General features: G+C 45.0%; 1 protein-coding gene and 1 pseudogene across 1 annotated transcript in view; one reads left to right on the top strand and one right to left on the bottom strand.

Moving 5' to 3' along the window:
* The window catches only part of LOC129136016 (uncharacterized), a 30,942-nt gene extending 10,216 nt beyond the window's left edge, over nt 1–20,726 (top strand). The window contains exon 5 of the mRNA XM_063787350.1: nt 20,622–20,726. The gene's annotated coding sequence lies outside the window, so the exon portion shown is untranslated. The remainder of the gene's footprint in view (nt 1–20,621) is intronic.
* Nucleotides 20,076–21,146, bottom strand: LOC473139 (E3 ubiquitin-protein ligase RING2-like; annotated as a pseudogene).
* Nucleotides 21,147–21,543: the final 397 nt, after the last annotated feature.

Genomic DNA, 21,543 nt, shown 5'->3' with positions numbered 1-21,543 from the left:
CAGGAGTTCAAGACCAGCCTGGCCAATATGGCTAAACCCCATCTCTACTAAAAATACAAAAATTAGTCGGGAATGGTGGCATGTGCCTGTAGTCCCAGCTACTCAGGAGGCTGAGGCACGAGAATCTCTCCAAGCTACTAGGTGGAGGTTGCAGTGAGCTGAGATCGCACCACTGCACTCCAGCCTGGGCAACAGAACAAGACTCCATCTCCAAAAAAAAAAAAAAAAAAATGAACAAATTGAAAATCAATAAATTTTTTTGACACATTAGGTAGGAACATGTAAATCGTAATATTTTTGATAAATTAAGGAAGGCTGAGTGTGGACAGGTTTGAGGGGGATGTCCAGAGCTTGCTTCATAGCAAAAGCTTACTCTCCAAAGGAAGGGACTGTGCCAGAGCTTTATCCCAGCTGAGGAATGGAATGCCTCCTACTCTAGCCTCCTCCAGTCTTCTTGTCTTACATAATGAAGGAAAAATAAAAGAAAACAGAATAAACAGGGGTCAGGGCTTAGAGGAAATCAACCAGCGACTCTGCAGCCAGAGAATACAGGACAGAAGAGAAAGGAACTGTATCACTGGAAAAACAATTGTGAAGTTCATAGCCCAAGACAGAGGGCTGTGAAAACACCAGTATTTAATCGGAACATTATAGAACACACCCTGTTTCCAAAACTTAACTACAGCACCAGCAGGGCTTTCATAGTAACAACTGAAGGTGCTGCAATACACAGACTGCCCCTGAGGAAGAGTACCGTAGACCCCCTTATTTGTGGTTTCGCTTTTCATGGTTTCAGTTACCTGCAGTTAACCACCTTCTGAAACCATAAATGGAAAATTCCAGTAATAAACAGTTCATAAGTTGTTGGGGTTTTTTTTGTTTTTTTTGTTTTTTTTTTGTTTTTGAGGCAGAGTTTCACTCTCGTTGCCCAGGCTGTAGTACAGTGGCGCGATCTCAGCTCACCACAACCTCCGCCTCCCGGAGTCAAGCGATTCTCCTGCCTCAGCCTTCTGAGTAGCTGGGATTACAGGCATGCACCACCATGCCCGGCTAATTGTGTATTTTTAGTAGAAACAGGGCTTCTCCATGTTGGTCAGGCTGGTCTCAAACTCCTGACCTCAGGTGATCCACCCACCTCAGCCTCCCAAAGTGCTGGGATTACAGGCATGAGCCACCGTGCCCAGCCAACAGTTCATAAGTTTTAAGCTACATGCTGTTCCAAGGAGCATGACAAAATCTCACACTGTCCTGCCCCGTCGTGCCTGGGATGTGATTCATCCCTTCGTCCAGTGTATCCATGCTGTTTATGCTGTGCACCCTCAGTCACTTCGTAGCTTTCTCAGTTGTCCCATTCTCAGATTGACCATCAGGATATTGCAGTTTGTTGTGTTTTACTTAATAATGGCCCAAAATTTCAGAATAGTGATGCTGGTAATTTGGATATGCCACAGAGAAGCTGTAAAGCACTTCCTTTAAGTGAAAAGGTGAAAGTTCTTCACTTAATAATATGTACACCATGGAATATTATGCAGCCATAAAAAAGAATGAGTTCATGTCCTTTGCAGAGACGTGGATGAAACTGGAAACCATCTTTCTCAGCAAACTAACACAGGAACAGAAAACCAAACACCACATGTTCTCATTTGTAAATGGGAGTTGAACAATGAGAACATATGGACACAGGGAGGGGAATATCACACACTGGGGTCTGTTAGGGAGTGGGGGCAAGGGGAGGGATAGCTGAGGACAAATGCCTAATGCATGCAGGGCTTAAAACCTAGATGATGGACACACCTGTAATCCCAGCACTTTCAGAGGCCGAGGTGGGTGGATCACGAGGTCAGGAGATCGAGACCATCCTGGCTAACATGGTGAAACCCCGTCGCTACTAAAAACACAAAAAATCAGCTGGGCATGGTGGCAGGCGTCTGTAGTTCCGGCTACTCGGGAGGTGGAGCTTGCAGTGAGCCAAGATCGCGCCATTGCACTCCAGCCTAGGCGACAGACCAACACTCCGTCTCAAAAAAAAAAAAAAAAAAAAACCTAGATGATGGGGCTGGGCTCGGTGGCCCAGCCTATAATCCCAGCAGTTTAGGAGGCTGAGGTGGGTATATCACCTGAGGTCAGGAGTTCAAGACCTGCCTGGCAAACATGGTGAAACCCTGTATCTATTAAAAATACAAAAATTAGCTGGGTGTGGTGGTGTGTGTCTGTAATCCCAGCTACTAGAGGGCTTGAGGCAGGAAGATCTCTTGAACCTGGGAGGCAGAGGTTGCAGTGAGCCAAAATCATGCCACTGCACTCCAGCCTGGGCAACAAGAGCAAGACTCAAAAAAAAAAAAAAAACCTAGATGACAGGTTGATGGATGCAGCAAACCACCATGGCACATGCATACCTATGTAACAAACGTGCACGTTCAGCACATGTATCCCAGAACTTAAAGTATAATAACAAAATAATTAATAAAAAGAAAAGCAAAGATAGTATATATGGAGTTTAGTACTATTCAAGGCTTCAGGCAGTGACGAGGGATCTTGGAATGCATCCTTTAAGGATAAGAAGGTACTACTATAATTTAGAAAATGCAAGAGAAGGAAAGTTGATTGTATTTTACTTTTTCTCACTATTGTTTTTTATTCTTTTCTGATGTTCCAAGAGTCCTTCTTTTGTCATTTGCTTTTTGTCTAAAGTAATTTCTTTCTTTCTTTTTTTTTGAGACAGAGTTTCACTCTTGTTGCCCAGGCGGGAGTGCAATGGCACGATCTTGGCTCTCTGCGACCTCCGCCTCCCAGGTTCAAGCAATTCACCTGCCTCAGCCTCCTGAGTAGCTGGGATTACAGGCATGCACCACCATGCCCAGCTAATTTTGTATTTTTAGTAGAGACGGGGTTTCTCCATGTTGGTCAGGCTGGTCTCAAACTCCCAACCTCAGGTAATCTGCCTGCCTCAGCCTCCCAAAGTGCTGGGATTACAGGCGTGAGCCACCTCACCCGGCTAGAGAAATTCCTTTCAACATTTTTTTTGAAGTTGGCGACCAATTGAGAATGACTCAATTTCCCTTCATTATTGAAGGATATTTTTGTGGGATATAGAATTCTGTGTTAACAGTTATTTTCTTTCAGCACTTGAAAAACACCATGCCACCTCCTTTTGGCCTCCATTGTTTCAGTGAGAAATCTGTTGTCACTCAAATAGTTTAACCTCTAGGGATGTAATTTCTCTTTTGCTTCTTTCAGGATTTTCTTCTTGCCTTTAGTATTCAGGAGTCTGAAGTTCATGACAAGTTTGACTGTGATGTGACTTGGCATGGATTTCATTAGGCTTATGTTGTCTAATGTTCATTTAGAGCTCTTAAATCTGTAGATTTATTTATTTTTTGCCAAATTCCAGACATTTTCAACCATTATTTCTTCTCTCTCTCTTTTTTTTTGAGACAAAGTCTCACTCTGTCTCCCAGGCTGGAGTGCAGTGGCATGAACTTGGCTCACTGCAACCTCCGCCTCCTGGGTTCAAGTGAGTCTCCTGCCTCAGCCTCCAGAGTAGCTGGGATTACAGGCATGCACCACCATGCCCGACTATTTTTGTATTTGTAGTAGAGACGGGGTTTCACCATGTTGGCCAGGCTAGTCTCAAACTCCTGACCTCAGGTGATCTGCCCACCTTGGCCTCCCAAAGCGCTGGGATTACAAGCGTGAGCCACTGTGTCTGGCCTTTGTTGTTGTTGTTGTTTTCTTACATTAGAGACAGGGTCTTGCTCCATCACTAGGCTAAAGTGCAGTAGTGTGATTGTGGCTCACGGCAGCCTCAAACTCCTGGGCTCAAGCAATCCTCCCACCTCAGCCTCTCCAGTTTCAGGGACTACAGACACATGCCACCACACCTGACTAGTTTTCGTCTTTTTTTTTTTTTTTTTTTTTTCTTCTTAGAGACGGAGGCTGGTCTTGAACTCCTGGGCTCAAGCAGTCTGCCCACCTGGGCCTCCTAAAGTGCTGGGATTACAGGCATGAGCTATGGCACCCAGCCTCAATCATTATTTCTTGATTACTTTTTCAGCCTTGCCCTCTTTGTCCTCTGTTCTGAGGCTTCTGTAGCATGAATGGTAGATCGTTTGTCACAGTCCCACATGTCCGTGAAGATCTCTTCACGTTTTTCTGTTTTCTCTCTGTTGTTCGGATTGGGTAATTGCTATTGCTTTACATATGCATTCACTGATTCTTTCCTCTGTCCTTTCCATTCTACTGTTAAGCCCAGTCATAGATTTTGATGTTTAATTATTTATGTGTCTATATTTTTCAGTTCTAAAATTTCCATCTGTTCTTCTTTCTCATCCAATTTGAGTTGGTTTTTCATAGAATTTTGTTTTTTGTTTCTTTGGGTTTTGTTTTTATTTTATTTTGTTTTTTATTTTTGTTGAGACAGGGGTCTTACTTTGTTGCCCAGGCTGGTCTTGAACTCCTGGCCTCAAGTGACCTTCCTGCTTGGGCCTCCTAAAGTGCTGGGATTACAGGCATGAGCCCATGGTACCTGGCCCTTGATATGATTCTGAGTACTATGACACTCTGGTTCTTATTAAAATCTTCTAGTTTAGAAGAGAATTCTGGCATAATAAATATTTTACCTGGTTCCTGGTACAAAGTTCCTAAAACCCTTGGAATTTCCTGAGTGCTGGGAGTGTCTTTTGTTATTTATAAGGAGCCACTTTGATCACACCTGAGTTGATGCTAATGAGGTGGCTTAAGATGGGTGTCCTTAGATAGCCTCAAGATGGGGCTGGTCACCAGAAGGACCAAGTAATTAGAGGGTCGAAACTTTCAGCCCACCCACCAACCTCCAGGAAAGAGTGAAGGGGAAGGGAGCTAGAGTTTAATTCAGCTCCACAAACACCCTGAAAGACAAGATTTTATGAGCGTCCACGTTGTTGAACAGGTGGAGGTGATGAGAGGGTAGTGCACCCCAAGTACACAGGGACAGATGGTCCTGTGCTTGGGGCCCTTCTGGACCTTGCTTTATGTACCTCTTCATCCAGTTATTCATCCATATCCTTTAAAACACCCTATGCAGTCGATACATAAATGTATCGATACAATAAAATGTTTTCCTGAGTTATATGGGTTATGCTAGCAAATTATTGAACCTTAGAAAGGGATCGTGGGACCCCCAATTTATAGCCAGTAGGTCGCAAGTGGGACTTACAATTGGTGTCTGAAGTGGAGGCAGCCTGTGGGACTGAGCCCTTTACCTGTGGGATCTGACACTATCTCCAGTTAGATAGTGTCAGAATTGAAGTGAATTATAGGCCACGCAATTGGTATTTGCCATAGAATTGCCTGATGTGGTGGTAAAAACCCCTACACATCTGATGTCACAAGTGTTGTGTGAGAGTATACAGGAAAGAGGTTGGGCGCAGTGGCTCACACCTGTAACCCCAACACTTTGGGAGGCTGAGGCGGGTGGATCACCTGAGGTCAGGGGTTCGAGACCAGCCTGGCCAACATGATGAAACCCTGTCTCTACTAAAAATACAAAAATTAGCCAGGCATGGTGGCAGGCACCTGTAATCCCAGCTACTCGGGAGGCTGAGGCGGAAGAATCGCTTGAACCCGGGAGGCAGATGTCGCAGTGAGCCAAGATCGTGCCACTACACTCCAGCCTGGGCAACAGAGAAAAACTCTGTCTGAAAAAAAAAAAAAGTGTAGAGGGAAGAGTGTTTTTCCTAACAGTCAAACTGTTTATGCTCAGAATACATGTCCTGGCCCACTTCTGTGGGCTGTGGTTGAAATGTCAATGTAGTTGTTTTTTTGTTTTGTGGTTTTTTTCCTGTCTGACAGCCACAACTGACTGACTATTAGCACCACAGCAACCCTGTAAACTTGGAAGCCACTGGCAGCTTCCCTTGACTTCCTGTTCTTCAACATTATTACAAACACCCGATTCCCCAGTTCAAACCCTCTGCTTGAAATACCTGGAGTGATTTCTGTTTTCCTACTTGAACTCTGATGGATTTCCTCTCTTATGTCAAATGAACACATCTAAAGCTCATTACAGCCATGATTTGGGGAGTAATTCCTAGTAGCTTATAGTTTCTGCAAAAGTTTCAAAAATTCCCTGTGCATAGTTGGCTTGAACTGTTTAAACTCTAAAAACCTGAGTCTTTAGGTTGAGCTCTTACGTATCTGAGAATCTAGAAGAAAGAAGGTAGCCTAACTTTACCATACAGTTAGCTGACATGAGTTTCTTATAAAAATGCATACGCTTTTCATGTACCACTATTTTATCTCATTAGAGATTGTCATTGTCTTATGGCTAGAAGAAAACATCTGTTGATCCATGTCATCTTTTGTGTAGTAGTGGAGGTAAATCTCACCATCTTGCCCAGCCCAGTCTTGAACTCCTGGCCTCAAGAGATCCTCCCACCTCAGCCCCCAGAGTAGCAGGGATTACTGGCATGGGCCACAGCGCCCTCTAGAAACTAATCAATGGAGAATGCATCAACTTAAATCTGTGTAACAAACCTTACCCTTTAGGTGATTTTCCCAGTCACCTGCCCCAGGACTGTACCCACACCGTTCTTTCTTCGTCTCAAGTATTTAAGCCTGAATTCAAAGCCACCTCTTTGAGATTTTTTTTACTCCGGGAGATTTACTCATTTTTCCCTGCATGTCTCCCCTATATACACAAAATATTCAGGCTAATGAACTTCTGTTTTTCTCTCATTCATCTGGTTTTTGTTTACAGGGGTTCATTCCAACTAAGGACAGTGAAATGCCAAGAGAAAATTATTTTTCCTTCCCTACAGCACTCAACAAGGACTCTTAATCCAATCTCCATTCCTGAGTTTAGCATGCATTTCCTCGCAGATCCCAATTATAGGCAGAAAGAAACTAATATTTACAAAGGGCCTACTATGTGCCCAGTACTTTCAAACACATTAATAAATTCCAGAGAAGTGAAGTGACTTGCTTAAGATTCTGAGACCACAGAGCCAGGAAGGAGGGGTGGAAGCCAGGATTTAGCATGTAGATCCCAAGCCCTACAATTTCTGTCACATTACTGTTTTTTATTTTTCCAAGAGTGCTCCTAAATGAGTGTGAGATACCAGGCAGAAGTGAAGAAGCCTCTTTTTTTTTTTTTTCGTTTTTTTGAGATGGAGTCTCTCTCTGTCTCCCAGGCTAGAGTGCAGTGGTGCGATCTCAGCTCACTGCAACCTCTGCCTCTGGGGTTTAAGTGATTCTCCTGCCTCGGTCTCCTTAGTAGCTGGGATTACAGGCACACACTACCACACCCAGCTAATTTTTGTATTTTTATTTTATTTTTTATTTCTTGAGACGGAGTTTTGTTCTTGTTGCTCAGGCTGGAGTGCAATGGCGCGATCTCAGCTCACCGTAACCTCTGCCTCCCGGGTTCAAGTGATTCTCCTGCCTCAGCCTCCCAAGTGGCTGGGATTACAGGCATGTGCCACCACGCCCAGCTAATTTTGTATTTTTAGTAGAGACGGGGTTTCTCCATGTTAGTCAGGCTGGTCTCGAACTCCCAACCTCAGGTGATCCGCCAGCCTCGGCCTCCTTTAAGTGCTGGGATTACAGGTGTGAGCCACTGCTTTCGGCCTTATTTTTGTATTTTTAGTAGAGACAGGGTTTCAGCATGTTGGCCAGGCTGGTCTCAAACTCCTGACCTCAAGTGATCTGCCTGCTTCAGCCTCCCAGAGTGTTGGGATTACAGGCGTGAGCCACCGCACCCAGCCTGAAGTGAAGTTTCTATATGAATGTCAATGTTATTGCACTAGGTTTAATGCCATGCTGTGACCTCTCAGTTTCTTTTACTAAAGATGAGATATGACATGTGCAGATTCTGGATTCCTAATAAAACAGCCAAGCAGGACTAGCTCCCAGGTGATACTTTCTTTCCCAAGAGAAGCAGAATTATAAAGGATTTAGATGCAAGGTTGGTACCTTAATATTCTTTCCTGGCTGGCTAAGTGTGAAGTGGGGAAGGAGGGAATGGAGGGATACCAGGGGCCCTGTCCAAAAATATCACTTCCCACTATAAGCTAATTAAAGATACATTTGTGTTAACTAGTTTCTCCTTTGAAAGCAATTACTGCCATGCCAAGCCTCATTAACAACTCAGTATGACTTCCTTTAAAGAGAAAATCCACTCAGCTCTTAACTGGCCCTGTGAGTGTCCAGCTAGAGTCCTTGGATTTATCGAAGAGCAAATTTATGAAGTAGATACTTCTTCGTTTATTACAATTAAAGAGGAAAGGCAGATTCGAAAAGATAACTGTGGTCACGGGTGGTAGAGAAAATGCACTAGAGGGGGACCCGCCTTCAAGTATCTCATTGACCAGCACAGGATTGTGAAAGGACAGAAAGCCAAAGACTGATTCAAAGCCCAGAGGCCACTAATTTACTGTTAAGGACAGGACGCACAGGCAATGTGCACAGAGCATTTGCTTCCACACCTGGCTATTATTTTGTGTGTTTGTGTGTGTGTGTATCAGGATTTTAATGTACAGCTGGCCAGTGACTCAACACAACCCCATGGCTCTGAACTGTCTCATTCAAATTGTAAGTTTCACTGCATAAATAATAGGTACTGCTCTTTCTATAGATCCAATAGAAAATACTCTTTTTTTGGTTCTAGCTCTTTTCCTTGAAACTCTATTTATATTTACATTTTTTAGCACCAGGCCCGGTGGCTCCTGTCTGTGATCCCAGCACTTTGGGAGGCCAAGGCGGGTAGATTACCTGAGGCTTGGAGTTTGAGACCAGCCTGACCAACATGGTGAAACCCCCGTCTCTACTAAAAATACAAAAACTAGCCGGGCATGGTGGTGGGCATCTGTAATCCAAACTACTCAGGAGGCTGAGGCAGAAGAATCACTTGAACCTGGGAGGCGAAGGTTGCAGTGAGCCGAGATCGCACCATTGCACTCCAGCCTGGGTGATAGAGCAAGACTGTGTCTCAAAAAAAATACTGTTGCCCAGACTGGAGTGCAGTGGCGCGATCTCGGCTCACTGCAACCTCCGACTCCCGATTTCAAGCGTTTCTCCTGCCACAGCCTCCCGAGTGGCTGGGACTACAGGCCCATGCCACCATACCTGGCTAATTGTTCTATTTTAGTAGAGATGGGGTTTCACTGTGTTGGCCAGGCTGGTCTCAAACTCCTGACGTCAGGTGATCCGCCTTTCTTGGCCTCCCAAAGTGCTGGGATTACAGGCGTGAGCCACCGCGCCCAACCAATTTTTTTGTGTGGTTTTAAAGACAGGATCTCCCTCTGTCACCCAGGCTGGAGTACAGTGACATGATCATAGCTTATTGTAGCCTCTGACTCCTAGGCTCAAAAGATATTCCCATTTCAGCCTTCCAAGTGGCTGGAAATACAGGCACATGCCACCACTGCCAGCTTTGAAGTGTGTTGTTGTTGTTTTTAATAAAACTTTTTTTTAATGCAATGGAATTTTTAGTTTTGTTTTGTTTTGAGATAGGGTCTTGGTCCATTGCCAAAGCTGGAGTGCAGTGGTGCGATCTTGGTTCACCACAACCTTGCCTTCCTGGAATCAAGCAATCCTCCCACCTCAGCAGCACCTGCCCTCCCCACTGGGAAGCTAGGACTACAGGTGCTCACCACCATGCCCAGCTAATTTTTGTATTTTTTGTAGAGATGGAGTTTCACCATGTTCCCCAGGCTGGTCTCGAACTCCTGGCCTCAAGCAGTCAGCCCACGTTGACCTCCCAAAGTGCTGGGATGACAGGTGTGAGCCACTGCACCTGGCCCAATGTGTTTTTTAACGGAAAAAAAAAAATCGCACAGAAGATATTCATGCCCTGGCCAAGTCAGGGGGCTACCCCAAGTAAATGGCGATTTGCTGTGGGAATGGGAGCTGGATCTCAGTCCTGACCAAGATCCCCATGGATGAGTCCCGGCTCTGCCACTTACTGAAAATGTACATTGTAGCAGATTACTTAACTTTATTCTGCCTCTGTTGCTCATTTGTAAAATACAGTCATTGTGAGTTTTGAATAAGTCATCATTTCCTTCCCTTCTTCTTCTTATACTACCAGAGTGTTAGTCTTTGCAAACCCAAATATTTAAAGAGACTGCTATTTTTATTTGCTTTTATCACAATGTTCCTAACTTGGGTAAATCAACATGATGCAATAAGATCAAGACCTCTTTGGTCTTTTACTGGGCTGAAATCTTGTAATAAATGCTCACAAGATATCAATCAAATGGCAAAAACTATATCGTTCAAAAGATGTGAGTATTATAAATCCAGAGTAATGTCTGGTACATAATAAGAGAATTGGGGGGTATTTTAGCCACCCCCTAATCTCTGATACATATCTTTATATTAAATATCATGGATGGGCAGCCTCAAGCTGATTTGATGCCAGTCCCCTAGGTATTGAGCAAGTTGTGTAACCTCCGCAAACTCCTCCTGCAAGATCCAGGTCAGGAGCAGCCACTCAGACCCTAGGCTGAGCACGAATGCTAGAGGTTGGACCATTAGGAAGAAACAAGCCAGCACCTAGGCATCCTTTTACACAGGTTTTCAAAAAGACCCACTTACACACCTATCTGCCGGGGAGGTTCTGCTTTTCTTTTTTATTTTTATTTTTATTTATTTATTTATTTTGAGACGGAGTCTCACTCTGTCGCCCAGGCTGGAGTGCAGTGGCGCGATCTTGGCTCACTGCAAGCTCCGCCTCCCGGGTTCACGCCATTCTCCTGCCTCAGCCTCCCAAGTAGCTGGGAATACAGGCGCCTGCACTGCGCCCGGCTAATTTTTTTTTGTATTTTTAGTAGAGACGGGGTTTCACCGCGGTCTCGATCTCCTGACCTCGTAATCCGCCCGCCTCAGCCTTCCAAAGTGCTGGGATTACAGGCTTGAGCCACCACGTCGGGCCTTTTTTTTTTTTTGAAACAGAGTCTCACTCTGTCGCCCAGGCTGGAGTGCAGTGGGGCGGTTTCTGCTCACTGCAAGCTCCGCCTCCCGGGTTCACTCCATTCTCCTGCCTCAACCTCCCAAGTAGCTAGGATTACAGATGCCCGCGACCACGCCCGGCTAATTTTTTTTGTATTTTTAGTAGAAACGGGGTTTCACCGTGTTAGCCAGGATGGTCTCGACCTCCTGACCTCGTGATCCGCCCGCCTTGGCCTCCCAAAGTGCTGGGATTACAGGTGTGAGCTACTGCGCCCTGCCTTTTTGTTTTGTTTTGTTTTGTTTTTCTGAGACTGAGTTTTGCTCTTGTTGCCCAGGCTGGAGTGCAATGGCCCAATCTCAGCTCACTGCAACCTCCGCCTCCTGGGTTCAACTGATTCTCCTGCCTCAGCCTCCAGAGTAGCTGGGATTACAGGCATGTGCCACCATGCCCAGCTAATTTTGTATTTTTAGTAGAGATGGAGTTTCTCCATGTTGGTCAGGCTGGTCTTGAACTACAGACCTCAGGTGATCTGCCCACCTCAGCCTCCCAAAGTACTCAGATTACAAGCATGAGCCACCACACCTGGCCTGGGGTTGTAGTTTTCTACCTTCTGTATTTACAGATAGGTCAAGAAGAAAGTTGGGACTCTTAAGTCAGAATAAGTTAATATGGTTATACATTTAAATGCTAATAATTCAATCATTTTAAAAAGGAGAGATTGATCAGGCATAGTGGCTCATGCCTGTAATCCCAGCACTTTGAGAGTTTGAGGCAGGACAGCTGCTGGATACCAGGAGTTGGAGACCAGCCTGGGCAATATAGCAAGACCCCATCTCTACAAAAAAGAAAAAATTGGCTTGGTGCGGTGGCTCATGCCTGTAATCCCATCACTTTGGGAGGCCAAGGTGGGCGGATTGCCTGAGGTCAGGAAGTCAAGGCCAGCCTGGCCAAGATGGCTAAACCCTGTCGCTACTAAAAAATACAAAAAATAGCTAGGCATGGTGGTGGGTGCCTGTAATCCGAGCTGCTCGGGAGGCTGAGGCAAGAGAATTGCTTGAACCTAGGAGGTGGAGATTGCAGTGAGCCGAGATCGTGCCACTGTACTCCAGCCTGGGCATCAACAGTGGAACTCCGTCTCAAAAAAAAAAAAAAGAAAGAAAGAAAGAAAAGGGCCAGGCGCGGTGGCTCACGCCTGTAATCCCGGCACTTTGGGAGGCCGAGGTGGGTGGATCACGAGGTCAGGAGATGGAGACCATCCTTGCTAACACAGTGAAACCTTGTCTCTATTAAAAATACAAAAAGCCGGGCATGGTGGCGGGCACCTGTAGTCCCACCTACTCAGGAGGCTGAGGCAGGAGAATGGTGTGAACCCAGGAGGCGGAGCTTGCAGTGAGCTGAGATAGTGCCACTGAACTCCAGCCTGAGCGACAGAGTGAGACTCTGTCTCAAAAAAAGAAAAAATTAGCAAGACTTGGTGACATGCACCTGTCGTCTCAGCTACTTGGGAGGCTGAGGTGGAGGATCACTTGAGCTCAGGAGTTCAAGGGTGCAGTGAGCTATGATTGTACCACTGCACTCTAGCCTGGGCAACAGAGTGAGACTCTGTCTCTTAAAAAAAAAAAAAAAGGCTAGGCATGGTGGCTCATGCCTGTAATCCTAGCACTTTGGGAGGCCAAGGCAGGCAAATTACCTGAGGTCAGGAGTTCGAAACCTCATCTCTACTAAAAATACAAAAAATAGCCGGGTGTGGTGGCACACACCTATAATCCCAGCTACTCGGGAGGCTGAGACAGGAGAATTGCTTGAACCCGGGAGGCGGAGGTTGCAGTGAGCCGAGATCGCACCACTGCCCTCCAGCCTGGGTGACAGAGAAGAGACTCCGTCTCAAAAAAAAGAAAAAAAAAAAAATAGATAAAATTAAGTTGGGTTTTCTTTTTTGAGATGGAGTCTCACTCTGTCGCCCAGGCTGGAATGCAGTGGTGTGATCTTGGCTCACTGCAACCTCCGCCTCCCAGGTTCAAGCAATTCTGTGTCAGCACCCCCTAGTAGCTGGGATTACAGGCACTTGCCACCACACCCAGCTATATTTTGTACTTTTGGTAGAGACGGGGTTTCAACATGTTGGCCAGGCTGGTCTCGAACTCATGACCTCAGGTGATCCGCCTGCCTCGGCCTCCTAACATGCTGGGATTACAGGCATGAGCCACCACACCCGGCCAAAATTAAGTTTTAAAATATATATAATTAAGCCTAATATTAGTGGGGGGAGGGGATCACGGTGGAGGAATACACTCCCGAAAAATTTTTTAAAACAAAAATATTGAAAGGAACAGTTGTGAGTTGGTAGCCAAATTTCTTAAGGTGTTGCTTAGTTAGGCAAGGCTTAAAAAAGACAAATAAAAATTTAACAATGAAGATACTACATGAGAGGTCACATAGATGGCACACCCTGCCCTCTATGCCTAAATTCTCATATGAGTTGCATTTCCACCTTTCTGGCTCTTCGAGCAGCGACTTGGTGGTTGGCAAGAACAAGCTCCTTATGAAAGGCAGCAAAAAGGGAGCCAAGAAGAAGGTATTCAATCCGTCTTCTAAGAAAGATTGGTATGATGTGGAAGCACCTGCTATGTTCAGTGTAAGAAATATTGGGAAATACTAGGCAGCAGGACTCCAGAAAAGAAAATTGTCTCTGTTTGCTCAAGGGTCATTTGTTTGAAGTGAGCCTTGCTGAATGATGAAGTTGCATTTAGAAAAGTCAAGCTTATTATCGAGGATGTTCAGAGCAAAAACGCCTAACTTGCATGGCATGGATCTTAGCAGTGACAAAATGTGTTCCATGGTGAAAAAAGGGCAATGATTGCAGCTCATGTTAATGTCAAGACTGCCAATGTCTTGCTTACCAAGACTACTACTATTTGCTTTGCCTATTCTGTGTCGGTAAAAAACACAACAGTCGGCCAGGCGCTGTGGCTCACACCTGTAATCCCAGCACTTTGTGAGGCTGAGACGGGCGGATCACCTGAGGTCAGGAGTTCGAGACCAGCCTGGCTAACGTGGTGAAACCCTGTCTCTACTGAAAAAAAAAAAAAAAATTAGCTGGGTGTGCTGGCACATACCTGTTATCCCAGCTACTTGAGGGGCTGAGGCAGGAGAATTGCTTGAACGCAGGAGGCAGAGGTTGCAGTGAGCCAAGGTCGCACCACTGCACTCCAACCTGGGCAAGAAAGCAAGACTCCGTCTCAAAAAAAAAAAAAAAACCAGTCAGATACAGAAAACCTCTTACACTCATACCAACAAGTCTGCCAAGGAGATGACTGAAAACATGACCTGAGAGGTGCAGAAAAGTGACTTGAAAAGGTGGTCAATAAATTGATTCCAGATAGCACTGGAAAAGACAAAGAAAAGGCTTACCAGTCTATTTATCCTCTGCCTGATGTCCTGATTAGAAAAGTGAAAATGCATGCGGGGCGCAGTAGCTCACACCTGTAATCCCAGCACTTTGGGAGGCTGAGACGGGCGGATTACCAGGTCAGGATTTCGAGAGCAGCCTGACCAACATGGTGAAACCCCATCTCTACTAAAAATACAAAAATTAGCTAGGTGTGATGGCACGCCTGTAATCCCAGCTACGCAGGAGGCTGAAGCAGGAGAATCGCTTGAACCCAGGAGGCGGACATTGCAGTGAGCTGAGATAGCACCAGTGCACTCCAGCCTGGGCGACAGGGCAAGACTCCATCTCAAAAAAAAAAATGCGGCCCAAGTTTGAATTGGGAAAATTCATTGAGCTTCATGGTCAAGGCAGTAGTTCTGGAAAAGCTCCTGGGGACAAGACAGGTGCTAAAGTTGAATGAGCTGATAGATATGAACCACCAATTCAAGTATCTGTTTAAAATTCAGACTTTTAGTAGTGATAAAAAGTCCTATTTGTAAACAAACAAACAAAAACCAGTTACTTGGCCGGGCACGGTGGCTCGCGCCTGTAATCCCAGCACTTTGGGAGGCCGAGGCAGGCAGATCACCTGAGGTCAGGAGTTCAAGACCAGCTTGGCCAAGATGGTGAAACCTCGTCTCTACTAAAAATACAAAAATTAGCCAGGCGTGGTGGCAAGCGTCTTTAGTCCCAGCTACTCGGGAGGCTGAGACAGGAGAATGCTTGAACCTGGGAGGCAGAGGTTGCAGTGAGCCAAGATAGTGCCACTGCACTCCAGCCTGGGCAATAGAGTGAGACTCCGTCTAAAACAAAACAAAACAAAAAACAGTTACTTGATATTAGTAAAATGCAATGAAGACCCTTACTGCTACTTACAGGTGAATGATCAAAGGTCATTCCTGAGATTTGAGTCTAACAAATGGGAGGGTTTTGGCCGCCATAATGGAAACAGGGCTGTCCGTGAAGAGTGGGTCCAGGGTGTAGGAAGCTGACTAGCTCCAGAAAGGTGAGCTTGGGGGTTGGTGGGAGCATCGAAGGGGAAGGACAGAGCAGGCCAGTTGCTACTGTGTGGTGGAGGTCAGAGGTCAGGTTGAGGGATCTGAGCTCCAGAGCTATCTCCAGGGGTGGGGTGAGGGGAAGTGAGTTAGCATACAGTGTTCAAGCAGGCTGTTTGGGAAAGGATTCAACCACACAGATCCAACCAAACCTTGAGGGTCACCTATACTTGAGGGGCGAGAGCAAAGCTCCTTAAGGAAGCAAAGAAGTCTTGAGAGAGAGGAGGCAGGGCAGCATAGAGTCCTGGAGACCAAAGAGGAGAAAATGTCATAAATGGGGTGGGGACACTGTGACCAGACAACCCGGTGAGGTCAGAGGGAAGGGAAACAGGAAAAGACTGCATGGAATGTGAGCCCAGGAGATCCCTGTGACCTCTGAGGTAACAATTAACCTCAGGTCAGCCCGTTTGTGCAAGGCTACAGAGTGAATGACAAGGAAGGAATGCACCCGATTCCAATCACTGCTTAAGATGGCCAGTGATTAAAGATGGGAGGAAATCCCACGGTGGCTCAAGGGAACAGGAACAAGTTTTTGGAATGGTCAGACTTTGACCCCCCTTGTGGCATTGGGCAAAACACTTAAGTGGGTCACCTCCCTGAGGCCTTTCCCTTCCACATGGAGTTTCCTGGCTTTGCTGGCCATGATGGTGTAATCCAGCACTGCCTGGACAGAGCTTTACACCAACAGGTATCAGAGTCAATTCCAAAGTTCACTCAGTGGCCAGCTTGTGAAAAGAGCAAATAAACCATGGGTGTTTTATCTCAAATGCCATTATCTCTGCAAAAATGACCTCTGGAATAGCACATAGAACATCCTCTATGCATTTTAGAAAGTGAGTGCATTGGATATAAAGACACTGCAATGGCCAGGCACAGTGGCTGACACCTGTAATCCCACCACTTTAGGAGGCCGAGGTGGGTAGATCACTTGAGGTCAGGAGTTCGAGACCAGCCTGGCCAATATGGTGAAACCCCTGTCTCTACAAAAATACAAAAAATTAGCTGGGCATGATGGCGGGTGTCCTTAATCTCAGCTACTCAGGAGGCTGAGATGGGAGAATTGCTCGAAACCGGGAGGCAGAGGTTGCAGTGAGCCAAGATCGTGCCATTGCATTCCAGCCTGGGCAACATAGCAAGACTCCATCTCAAAAAAAAAAAAGATACTGCAAGAAGACGAACAACTCATCCATACATTTGAAAATATTGAAGCCCAGACACATACAGCCTTCACAAAAAATGAAGAGGAAAAAAGCCAAGTAGAGTCAAGATGAAACGTATGCATGGGAGAAAAGAAGTAATTTTCCTTTACTCATCTTAGGGTCTCCAGCTGAGTCCCTGTAAACTAGTCTGGCAAAAGACAGATTAGCATGAGTAAAGCAAACAAGTTCACTAACTTGTGCATCTTGCATGTATACGTGGAAACACCCATATGAGTAACCCCAAGGGCTGGTTAGAACTGGGACTAATATAACATCTCAGACTAAACAGAAGAAAAGGAGTTTTGGGTTTCTGGGAATGGGGAGGCAAGTAGTGGGGAGATGACCAGAGAAAGTCTAGTAAACAATGCTTGTTTAGTAAGATTTGTTCTGCAGATTTGAGTCAGTGCCTTTCCAATGGACAAGATTTGTTAAGAGTCTTCCTCTGGCTGGGTGCGGTGGCTCACGCCTGTAATCCCAGCACTTTGGGAGGCTGAGGCGGGCAGATCATGAGGTCAGGAGATCGAGAGCATCCTGGCTAACACAGTGAAACCCCGTCTCTACTAAAATACAAAAAATTAGCCGGATGTGGTGGCGGGCGCCTGTAGTCCCAGCTACTCGGGATCCTGAGGCAGAAAAATGGCGTGAACCTGGGAGGTGGAGCTTGCAGTGAGCCGAGATCGCGCCAATGCACTCCAGCCTGGGTGACAGAGCAAGGCTCTGTCTCAAAAAAAAGAAAAGCAGCAGCTCCCAAGAAGAGGAACAGACTCAGTCAGTTTCCAAAGGTCACTCTTTCATGCCGGGTGCAGTGGCTCACGCCTGTAATCCTAGCATTTTGGGAGGCTGACACAGGCAGATCACCTGAGGTCAGGAGGTTGATACCAGCCTGGCCAACATGGTGAAACCCTGTCTCTACTAAAAATACAAAAATCAGCTGGGCGTCGTGGCACGCACCTGTAGTCCCAGCTACTCGGGAGGCTGGGGCAGGAAAATCGCTTGAACCTGGGAGGCAGAAGTTGCAGTGAGCCTAGACCATGCCATTGCAGTCCAGCCTGGGCAACAAGAGCAAAACTCCATCTCAAAAAAAATAATAATAATATTTGTAAGCCGGGCCCAGTGGCTCAAGCCTGTAATCCCAACACTTTGGGGAGTCCATAGCAGGCAGATAGGTTGAGCCCAGGAGTTTAAGACCAGTCTGGGCAACATGGCAAAACCCTGTCTCTATTAAAAAAAAAAGAAAGAAAGAAAAAAAAAAGCATTTGTGACTAGATAGCCTTTTCTCAAAGGTGGTTGCCCAGCCTCCTGAGTAGCTGGGACTATAGGTGCTTGGCACCATGATGGCTATTTTTATTTTATTTTATTTTTATTATTATTATTGAAATGGAGTCTTGCTCTGTCGCGCAGGCTGGAGTGCTGTGGCGCAATCTCGGCCCACTGCAACCTCCACCTCCAGGGTTCAAGTGATTCTCCTGCCTCTGCCTCCAGAGTAGCTGGGATTACAGGCGCCTGCCACCACACCCGGCTACTTTTTCTATTTTTAGTAGAGATGGGGTTTCACCATGTTGGCCTCGGCCTCCCAAAGTGCTGAGATTACAAGCATGAGCCACCGCGCCCAGCCTTATTATTATAATTATATTAATATTATATTTTAATTATATTAATGTTATATTAATATTACATTGTATTTATGTTGTATTTATATATAAATATTATATTTAACAATATAAAATATACATTATGTATTTTATTATTTTATTATAAAATAAAAAATAGCCGGCATGGTGGCAGGCACCTGTAGTCCCAGCTACTCAGGAGCCTGAGGCAAAAGGATTGCTTGAGCCCAAAAGTTGGAGGCTGCAATGAGCTACAAGCACATGTCACTGCACTGCAGCATGGGTGAGAGTGAGACCTGTCTGTAACAACAAAAAAAAGTTTTATAGCTCCCCTCTATATGAGACGGGGGTTTGTGGACTGGAGTTTTGTTAATTTATTTACCTACACTTTATTTTAACATATATAAAAGTGCTTAGAACAGTGAATGCCTAGTGCATGTAAATACTATCAACTCTTATTATTATTCCCCTCTTCTACCTAGTAGAATTCTTTTAGTTTTGCCCTTGGCAATCGCGTTCCCAAACAGTATCCCTCAATTGCTGTTCCAGCTGAGGCACTCGGAAGGATAGCTTGTTTCTGTGTTTTGGGGAGAAGTGGGGAGAGGGGAGAAGCCTTTGGTCTGATACAGGAAATCCCGCCTGAATGCTGCCATCTAATGGTCACATTAAAAAATTACAAACTAATCCAGTGTTTTCCCTCAGCAAAGAGCATTTTTAAAAATACTTGAAGACTGTATTTTACTCCCAATTTAATTTTTCTTTCTTCAGCAAAATCTGTTCATGAACCAAGTTCTCATGGAATGTAAGATTTTGTTTGATTCTTTCCAGGACCAGAAATTCCAAAATTATGGGGGAAAAATGGGAAAAAAAATTACATTGCATGACAATGGACATTAAGTTCATAAAGAACTTCTTTTTAAAATGAGATATTATGAAAGAAATACCATGAAAAGAATAATCCTATGAGAACTGTTTTTAAGGACAGTAAATTTGAGCCTTGGGTCTTCATGATGGTACTACAGTTTATATAGAAAACTATGAATATACAAGACTCCGGGGGAAAAAAAAGTCGGAATACATAATATTTAACATTGTGTATGACTAAAAATCTTTTGAGGGGAGCGGGAAAAGGACAGCCAACTGAATCTTTAAGAATACAGAAACTATGAAAAATTCCTGGGTCAAAGGATGCTCCAAGTGGAAAAATTCCTGGGTCAAAGGATGCTCCAAGTGGAAAAATTCCTGGGTCAAAGGATGCTCCAAGTGGAACCACACTTTGTGGGGGGGGGGGGGGGGGGGAACCCACAAGAAACTTCAGGTATTTTTTTTTAAAGAAAAGAAAACAGTACTGAATAATTGCAGTCCCTTCCAAAAAGGAAATCTTAAGTTAAGGGGAAAAGATTTGAATAGCGTAAACGAGTCTGGCTCAGAAAGAAAACTGAACAACATATCCAAGATCTGTCCATAAAAGTAATGCCAGTCATCTTTATTTTTATTTATTTATTTATTTATTTTGAGACGGAGTCTCGCTCTGTCGCCCAGGCTGGAGTGCAGTAGCGCGATCTCAGCTCACTGCAAGCTCCACCTCCCGTGTTCACGCCATTCTCCTGCCTCAGCCTCCCAAGTAGCTGGGACTACAGGTGCCTGCCAATGTGCCCGGCTAATTTTTTGTATTTTTAGTAGAGACGAGGTTTCACGGTGGTCTCGATCTCTTGACCTTGTGATCCGCCCGCCTCGGCCTCCCAAAGTGCTGGGATTACAGGCGTGAGCCACCGTGCCCAGCTGGTACATCTTTAATATTAAAGAAATGCACTATTAAAAAGTTCAGTCTCAGAATTGGTTTTTAAAAGCTCATTTGTGCTCCCTTGTATGTGCATAGTAAAGTTCCATGGGTTTGTTCACTTTCTAGTATTTCTCACTGACCAATTCCAAAGAAAAAGAGCAATTTAATACAGTGAACTGGCCACTGGCTGTTACTATATAAGTGGTATACTGCTTCTCACTGGCTGTATCAAGGCTCATCTGGTTTGATTCACCTTTGCTTCAAAGTTCTTCTAAAGCTAACCTCACAGCCAGCTACTTGGATAAGTAATCAACAGTGGTGTTACCAGAAGTCTTTATGTATCTTGTCTGTGCACTGTCATCTTTTTCCATAAGTGTGGGAGGAGGCCTGAATATTAATTCGATTTCACTAGCGCCATCCATTACTGGATCAATTTCCATTGCTGCATTGTTGTTATCAAGCTCAAGCCCAGAATCATCAGTTGTTTTGGTTCATTTGTTACTAGGGCCTGCTTCCTGATTGCTATGTGTGGAGGCATTACTACAGTGTGAACTGTCACCGTTATCTTCTGCTCCACTACCATTTTCAATCTATTGTTTCTTGCCTCGCTGCAGTTATCTTCAGTCCTTCTTCAGTGCTGTGACTGAGTGCTTGCTGATTATTGTGCTTGCTGATCCTGACTAATACTCTCTCTTGATGAGCTTCATATTCATCACGACTTGGATAAATTTTGCTGATGAGTGCATCAAACTTTGGGTCTGGCCTTGGTGATCTTTTGGAAACCAGTTTTTTCCAACAGGTAAGATATTCTTTGTTGCCACTTCTAAGGGCTATGATGTTGCACTGTGCACAGAAACGATGTAAAGACTCCTTTGTAGTCATGGTGTTCTTCAACATATCCAAACAAATTGGGCACATTAAATCACTGTGCAGACTTCGAGGTGAAACCACAATTTCTAAGCCATCTGTTATTGCCTTCTGTAAGAGAGTCACTGAGGTGTTCATTGTAACTCATATAAACTGAGTTCCCATGTTTTGCTTAATGGTTGAGTTCCTTTTGTCTGCACAGTCTGAGACATTGAGGCTCCCGCCCCAGCCAGGGGCTCACTGGCCATGCAGGAGCGAGACTCGGGTAATCGGCTGCCGCGGCAGCTGGCGCCGCCTTTCAATATAGCGAGCCGCAAAGAGCATTTTAACACAAGCCTCCAGGGTTCCCGGACACCCCACTCTGTCCCCACGGATACCAAAATCTGCGCGTATCCGCGCATGTTCAAGTCCCTAATATATTCTGGTGCATATACTATGGTGTCAAATTTGTATGTAACCTACGCACATCCTTCCGAATATTCTAAATCTCTAGGTTATTTATAATACCTTAATACAATGTAAGTGCTATTTAAATGGCTGTTATACTGTGCTTTTTATTTGTATAATTTTTATTGTTGTATTATTGCTTTTTATTATTTGTTTTTTTCTGAACATTTTTGATCTGCAGTTGGTTGGATCTAGGATGTAAACTGCAAGTGTGGCAGGCCG

Source organism: Pan troglodytes, chromosome 11 (assembly GCF_028858775.2).
Source record: "Pan troglodytes isolate AG18354 chromosome 11, NHGRI_mPanTro3-v2.0_pri, whole genome shotgun sequence".
In the NCBI taxonomy this organism is placed as follows: domain Eukaryota; kingdom Metazoa; phylum Chordata; class Mammalia; order Primates; family Hominidae; genus Pan; species Pan troglodytes.
The sequence above is the reverse complement of the archived record's forward strand: the minus strand, read 5'-3'. Positions and strand labels throughout refer to the sequence as shown.